We start from the raw sequence: 7,684 nt of genomic DNA on the forward strand, positions 1-7,684 counted from the left end.
GGAGAGGATGTGGTGAGAAAGGAACTGTTAGATATTGTTGGTGGGATTGTAAAATGGTACAATCATTCTGGAAGGCAGTTTGGCAAATTCAAAAACAAAAAGAAAGCTGGACATAGAAATTCCATATGACCCAGCTATTCCACTACTTGGAACATAGCATGAGAGAATGGGAACTGAGGCTCAAATGGATATTTGTACATCAATGCTCATAGCAGCATTATTCACCATCACAAGAACATGAAAACAGCCCAAATGTCCAACCACAAAAGAATGGATTCAGAGATTATGGTACATTAACACAATGGAATACTATGAAATTATTTTGTAAATTATCTTACTTGGGAGGGAGCATTATGCTGAGTGAACTAACTTGGTCTCACAAGGATAAATATTGTATAAAACCATTATTGTAGAATGGGTATAAGGATTCAAGAGGGGTGGGAGAGAATGGAAGCAGAGGGATGAGGATGTGCAGGGGGAGGAGGGATTAATCATTGGGTTGTACAATTTGATGGATAGGGAGGTGAGGGAAATTGAAAAAAAAATTGTCCTTGAAAACAACGTATTCAAATTTTGTAAATAAACAAATTGTGTTGTTGTTATGTGCGTCAAGTCACCCGTGACTCATGGCAACCCTAAGTACAACAGCCCTAACCCTGCTCTATCCTGTAACAATCTTATTGTCTCCGACACACCTATCCCCACTACCCTAGTCGCTGAATCAATCTACCTCATCGAGGGTCTTTCTCTCCTGTGCTGTTCCTCTACACTCCCAAGCGTGATGTCCCTCTCCAAAAACTGATCCTGCCTTGCAACATGTCCAAAGTATGTCATACGAAGCTTCAGAATACTTGCCACCATAGAGCAGCCTGGTTTAATCCCCTCCAGAGTGAACCTGTTTGATCTCTTAGCAGTCTATGGTATATTCAATACTTTTCTCCAGCACCACAGCCCAAAGGCATGAACTTTCCTTCTATCATCCCTAGTCATAGTCCAACTCTGTGGTGGATAGCAAGTAATTGCAAAGACCATGGTCTGTGTCAGGCACACCTTAATCTCCAGATTGACATCATTGCTTTTCAGTACTAATAAACTAGCTTTGTTGTTAAGTGCTGTCGAGTCATAGACGACCCTATGAAATAACCTATGAACAAAAGACCTGAACATTTGTATAACTTTTATTGTTTCTCCACATTCATAGAGTTTCCAGAGTCAAACCATTTCAAAAGTGGATGCCATTCCTACTTCCAAGCTTATATTAATCGAGAAGCTCCACCAAACACCGTCTACCGTGAGTAACCATTATCACATTTGACACATCAATGTCACAGTGTTTAGCATCACAGCAACCACGAGCTACCCCTGTACAGCAAATGGAAAGACCAGTTCTATATCACTTAGAAGAAAGTTTTTTAAAAAGTTAAAAAATACATAGGAAAAAAAAAGATTAATTATAGTGTTGTCTGGAAAAAGGGAAAACCACAAAGTGTTTGTAAAACAAATGAGATTTCTACCTTGAAGAAAAATATTTCTCTTAAAAAAATGGAAGTAAAAGAAAAAAACTACACATGATTATGTAGCTTGGAAGAATTATAAGAAGTTCTTAATGGGATCTAGAAGGACTTTTGCACATAGCACTGAATTAGACTGCCTCTACAGTCAAGAACATTCAAGAGTGTATCTTCCTTGTCAGTTACTCAATTCACCACTGTTAGCCTGTCTTTAACACTTCCTGCACTGTGTTACTGTGAGGTAATCCTTTCTGAAGAAGGTTTATTCCCAGAAGGTTCATTACGTTGTATTGAACATGTCTGTTCACCTTATGGACATTCCCAACACAAAACACCTGTGCTTTCAAGTCTACACTGATTTTGGGTGCTTGGTGTGTTTTCTTTTCTTTTTTTTTTAGACAATTGAGGGTTTCATTTATTATTTATAATGCTCTGAATGTGTTGGAACCTAATTATTTCTGAAAATGCTCCATCCTCCACATCATCCCATGTCAGTTTCTGTTGACTGGAGCGTTATCTAGTCTTAGACTCAAATTTGAAGACTGATATTCTCAGTGGACAAGTTCTTGCCTCCTGAACAATCTTCCCTCAGTAATCACTCAGAGTACAAATAGGAGAGTATTTAGGCTGTAATTTTGATATCTTTGATCTCCATAAAATTTTGTCAGTTTAGGTCATTTTCTCCTAGGAAGAAAAACAAAAGATGTCTTTAATATCCTGACTGCATGGGCTTAAAGATGACAGGCATTGAGAAAGATGACCAGGATAAGACAAGGTTCAGATCTGTTGTTTACGGGGTCCCCATGAGTGGTTGTCAACTGCATGGCACCCAGCAATACCAACAGCATTAAAGTGCAATAAGATTGAGCTGATATTTTGCACTAAAAACATTTTTTGGGAAGTAGATTATACTATTATTTTAATATATTAGGATAAGATTTGCTTAGTGTCTACCAGTTAAGACTATTATGTTGAGAAATGTAATCAGAAGACAACCCATCACCAAAATATTCATGAAATTTTCAGAACCTGGGCCAACACCATTGCAGATGGAATAAGCCAGAAACCATCAGGTGAAACCTGTGGATTTTAATCCTAATGAGGTTCTGATTTTCATATTTAAAGTATGGAAAAGTGTTTCTTTTTTCCAAGAACTCAAGTTCATCAGCTATTCCAGCAGCTGCTGACCAGGCAGGGTGTGACTAGCAGGTAGGACAGATAGTTCAATTCACATACTTGTATTAATTCATCATTTAGACTACCTACCAGCCATCCCATTGCTCATTTGGTAGGATCTAAGAATACTTCAGTGAGTGAAGGTGTAGATTTTGCTCAGAGTCTGACTTGGAAAATTTAACTGCATGCCAGAAGAATTGTTAGAGAAGGATTTTTTCCCTTGGCAGTTAGCACAGCATATCCAAGAGAGTACAATTTGTCCAAAAGCAATGCGAGGATGGAGAATCTCTCCTAAATATTCTTTTTTCTCTTGATCTTCATTTGAAATGATGGAACTTACCTGGACATAAGATAAGATCTTACCTGTGACTTAAATGTTGTGACTTAAACTTCTGACCTTTTGCTGCTACCACTGTCCAACAGGTCGAGAAACAATAATATCTACCTAAAAAATAAATAGAAGCTATTTTTTACTCTGCATTTTTTTCTCTTCTGACTTTTTTCCATTCTATCTCAGCAGCTATTTCTTAATGTATAATTGCAAGAAAGGACTTCTCTCTCACCTCCCTTCTCTATCTACACTCTAGTCCAGGAGAATTAATCCTTTCCCAACTACAACAGATAATTACATGATTAATATCCTGTATCTTTATTTTTAGCCCTAATTGCTTTTTAAACTTGATGATCATATGTTTTTCTGAAGATTAACTTTCACTTCCATTACAATATTTCCTTACCCTTAAAATAAATTGGGAAAGTTTGCTGTCAGAAACCTCTCCAAAGTACTGAAGAGCAACAATGTCAGTCTGGAGACTAAGGTGTGCCTAATCCAGGCTATGGTCTTTGAAATTGCATGCTATGCATCAGAAAGATGGACAATGACTAGGGATGATAGAAGGAGAATTGATGCCTTTAAGCTGTGGTGCTTGAGAAGAGTATTGAATATACCATGGATGCTAGGAGAAGAAACAAAGCAGGGTTGCTTCTCAGAGGCAAGAATTTTGAAGCTTTGTCTGGCAACTTTGGACATGTTTCAAGGTGGAATCAGTCCTTGAAGAGGGACATCATGCTTGGGAGTGTGGAGGGCCAGTGCAGGAGAGGAAGACCCTCAATGAGGTGGATTGATTCAGTGACTGGGGTAATGGGGATAGGTGTGTCTCAGACAATAAGATTGGCACAGGATAGAGCAGGATTTAGGGTTGTTACGCATAGGGTTTTTATGAGTTGCAGGTGACTTGATGGCACATAAAAACAACAACAGATAAAATCTGTTCACAAATTTGACCACTCCCTCAGTGATATCTCCATCCTACTTTTTCATGATTTGTAATTATTAGATAATTTCTACTATTTATTAAAATTTCAGGAATTCTAAAAGCTTTTGCATAGATAAAATGTTTTATTGTAAAACTTTTAGTACACTGTTAGTAGTGAGCAAGACTTTGAAATGAGAGAAATTTTTATTTCAATTTGTTCTTATTTCCATTATTAATACAAAGATTTGGGTATATTATTTAACTTAATTAAGCCCCTGCTTATCTCATCCACCAGAATTTATTCATTCATTCTTTCAACAAATAGTATTGAGAATATTATAAGTCCCATCACGGTATTAGAGTCTCATTTTAATATGGTGAAAAGATAAACTTTTTCACTCATGAAAGAATAGAGGAAGGAAAAATAAGATCATATATGTGAAACAGCAGGGAGCTCTGGAGGCCTAGTGGCAAGAATTCCAAAGGCTCTAGGGTTTGACGCTATGAACTGCTCTGCAGGATGTAATTGAAAATTCAGGTTGTTGTTGTTATGTGCCATTGAGTCGTTTGAGACTCATAGCGACCCTATGTACAACAGCCCTAAACCCTGCTCTATCCTGCGCCAATCACATTGCCTCTGACACACCCGACCTGATTACCCCAGTCTTCCCCCATAGAGGTCTTCCCCTCCTGCACTGTCCCTCCACCCTCCCAAGCATGATGTCCCTCTCCAAAGACATGTCTCTCCTTACAACATGTCCAAAGTATGTCAGACGAAGCCCCAGAATCCTTGCCTACAAGGAGTAGCCTGGTTTAACCCTCTCCAGGATGAATCTATTTGTTTTCTTGGCAGTCCATAGTACATTGAATACTCTTCTCCAGCACCACAGCTCAAAGGCATCAATTCTCCTTCTATCCTCCCTAGTCATAGTCCAACTCTCTGATGCATAACAAGTGATTGTAGAGACAATGGCCTGTATCAGGCACACCTTAGTCTGCAGAGAGACACTGTTGCTTTTGAGTACTTTAGAGAGGTCCCTAACAGCAGACTTTCCCATTGCAATACCTGTTTTTATTTCCTGGCTGCTGGTTCCAAGAGTGCTGACTGTGGAGCCGAGCAAACTGAAGCTGTGAACAATGTCAATCCCTTCGCCATCCAACCTGATGCTACCAATTGGTCCAGTGGGAAGAATCTTTGTCTTCTTGACATTGAGCCTCAGTCGATATTGAAGGCTGCAGTCCCTGACTCTCTGCAGCAAGTGTATGTGGTCCTCCTCAGTTTCAGCAAGCAGGGTTGTGTCATCTGCATAATGTAGATTATTAATAGATCTTCCACCAATACTAACACCACACTTCTCCTCATAGAGCCATGCCTCTCGGATAATCTGCTCTGCATACAGGTTGAAAAGGTATGGAGATAGGACATATCCCTGACATACAGCCTTCCCAATTTTGAATCATGCAGTGTTACCCTGATCTGTTCTGACTACGGCTTCTTGGTCCAAGTATAGGTTTTACATTAGCACAATTAAATGTTCTGGGATTCCCATTCTTCTCAGAGTTAGCCACAGTTTTTTATGATCCACAGAGTCAAACGCCTTTGCATAATCAATGAAACACAGATAGACATTCTTCTGGTATTCCTTGCTTTCAGCTAAGATCCATCTAACATCAGCTACAATATCCCTAGTACCCTGACCCTTCTAAACCCAGCCTGGACTTCTGGGAATTCTCTGCTGGTGTGCTGTTTCAGTCGTTTTTGGATAATCTTCAGTAGAATCTTGCTTGCACGTGAAACCAATGATGTTGTTCTGTAGTTTCCACACTCAGTTGGGTCACCCTTCTTTGGAATGGGAACAAATATAGGTACAAAGCCTCAAGGTGGAGCCAAAATCGGTCGGGCCTGAGGGCCATAGGCCCTCGGGCCAAGAAGAATAATACAAACTATACAGGAGTTCTACAGGACACATCACCCTCCCTTCGGAGAAAGTACAACTAAACTTAAGAGTCACTGGACACAGCATAAAATGTTTTCAGCAGTTGACATGTCTGGAATCACAGAAGCCAAGAAATCTTCAGATATAAGCTGTCAGATCATGGGTTGGATGATGGAAGATAAATTCTGAAGGGATTTGGTAGAAGTGAAGGGGTATCCTGATGGAGAGTGGAGCTGGGAAATAAGTGGGTCAAGGCACTGGGCTAAGGGCAGGGACTGGTCAAAAATTCTGGTATACATGTTAAATTTGAGATTTCTTTGGAACTTTCAGGTGAAGTATTTATCAGAAATTCAAGTCAACAATTAGGAAGCTTGGAAAAGAGGCCAGAAATAGAAACAAAATTTTGGAAATATAAGCTTTATTAAAATTGTATTAAAATAATTATATTCTACACATTAGGGTTGTTTTGTTTTGTTTTGTTTTGTTTTGTTTTTAAACCACACAGGGACTTTACTGTTCCCCATACAGGGCAGGTCTTCCAGGGTTGGCAGGAGGCCACTGTGAGGCGGGCCTGTAGAGACAGGGGCGACCTTACTTACCGTTGATGACGGGGTTCCTTAGGACGATGATGACCTGATGACCGAGTCCCCACACAGGTACATCCTATAGCTGTAGCAGTCCTTGTTGATGGGCTTGGACTTCTTCTTGACCTTGCCACTCTAAGGGACCACATCCCCTTCACGTTCTCCAGCACCATGTTGCAGTGCCTGTCCAAGACCTTCACGCAGTCCAGGAGCTTCTTGTTCTTGCTGTTGATGAGCACTTGTGTGCTGTTCTTAACTAACTGTGGGAGCAGGGTCATGTTAAATTCCTCCTCCTCTTGCTTCTGCAGCTCCTCCAGGGTCATCTCGTTCTTGGGCTTGTTAAGGAGGCTCATGGTGCCGCCTGTGGTCTCACATGGCTCTGGTTCCCTCTACTTTGCTTCTTTCTACACATTACTTTTATATCAATAAAGTACTAAGAAGATTGATGGTATCATTAAATGATGACAAACACTTGAACATTGATCTTGACATTATTGGTGTGTCCATTTCTTTTGATTTTCTAACACCAAGTTATTTCACTTTTCATTTTTTAACTTTATCTTCTCCAGCCACCCTTTGAGATCTTCTGTTCAGCTCTCTTGCTTATGAGATAATAGCAATGACTTGTAAGGTCAAGGATATAGGCTAATTGTTAGCATAAACGATGAGTGAAATAAAGTACAGCACTTTTTAAATATTAAGTTCAATGAACACTTTCAAATATTCAACTAGACCAATCGGCAATACATTGCATGACAATATATGTAGGTGAGGAATAAAATAAAAAAATAATGCTTGTTTCTTAAGTTATAAGAGACATATTAAAAGCATAGAATGACTGACAAAATGATTAGATCTCTAAACATAGATATTTCTTTGTAAAATAGCTTTTTACAGAAAGGTAGCCAAAAGATATAGTACAGAACAATTGTAAGGGCAAATGACAATTGAGGGGTAGAATCTATTTTTCTCAATTATAAAATTCATTTTAAATAATTCTTTGTGGCCATAACATTCTTGTCAGAGATAGAAGTGAAACGCTTCTACATTTTTCCAGGATTAATATTTCTACTTTTGAATATTTATATTATCTTTCCATTATTCTTTAAGATAAATGTTGCTATTATTATTATTTCATCTTGGGTCTTTATCTCTTTTGCAATGTATACTTTTTAAAATAACACACAAAAAGCCTTCACAGAATTTTATAAGAACTTTCT

At 38.9% G+C, this 7,684-nt stretch overlaps 1 pseudogene; it reads right to left on the minus strand.

The window, feature by feature from the left end:
• Window positions 1–6,471: 6,471 nt before the first annotated feature.
• On the minus strand, window positions 6,472–6,817 carry LOC102851914 (annotated as a pseudogene).
• Window positions 6,818–7,684: the final 867 nt, after the last annotated feature.

The sequence above is a fragment of the Elephantulus edwardii genome, unplaced genomic scaffold, assembly GCF_000299155.1.
Source record: "Elephantulus edwardii isolate Elephantulus edwardi_28Jun2011 unplaced genomic scaffold, EleEdw1.0 scaffold00036, whole genome shotgun sequence".
In the NCBI taxonomy this organism is placed as follows: Eukaryota; Metazoa; Chordata; class Mammalia; order Macroscelidea; family Macroscelididae; genus Elephantulus; species Elephantulus edwardii.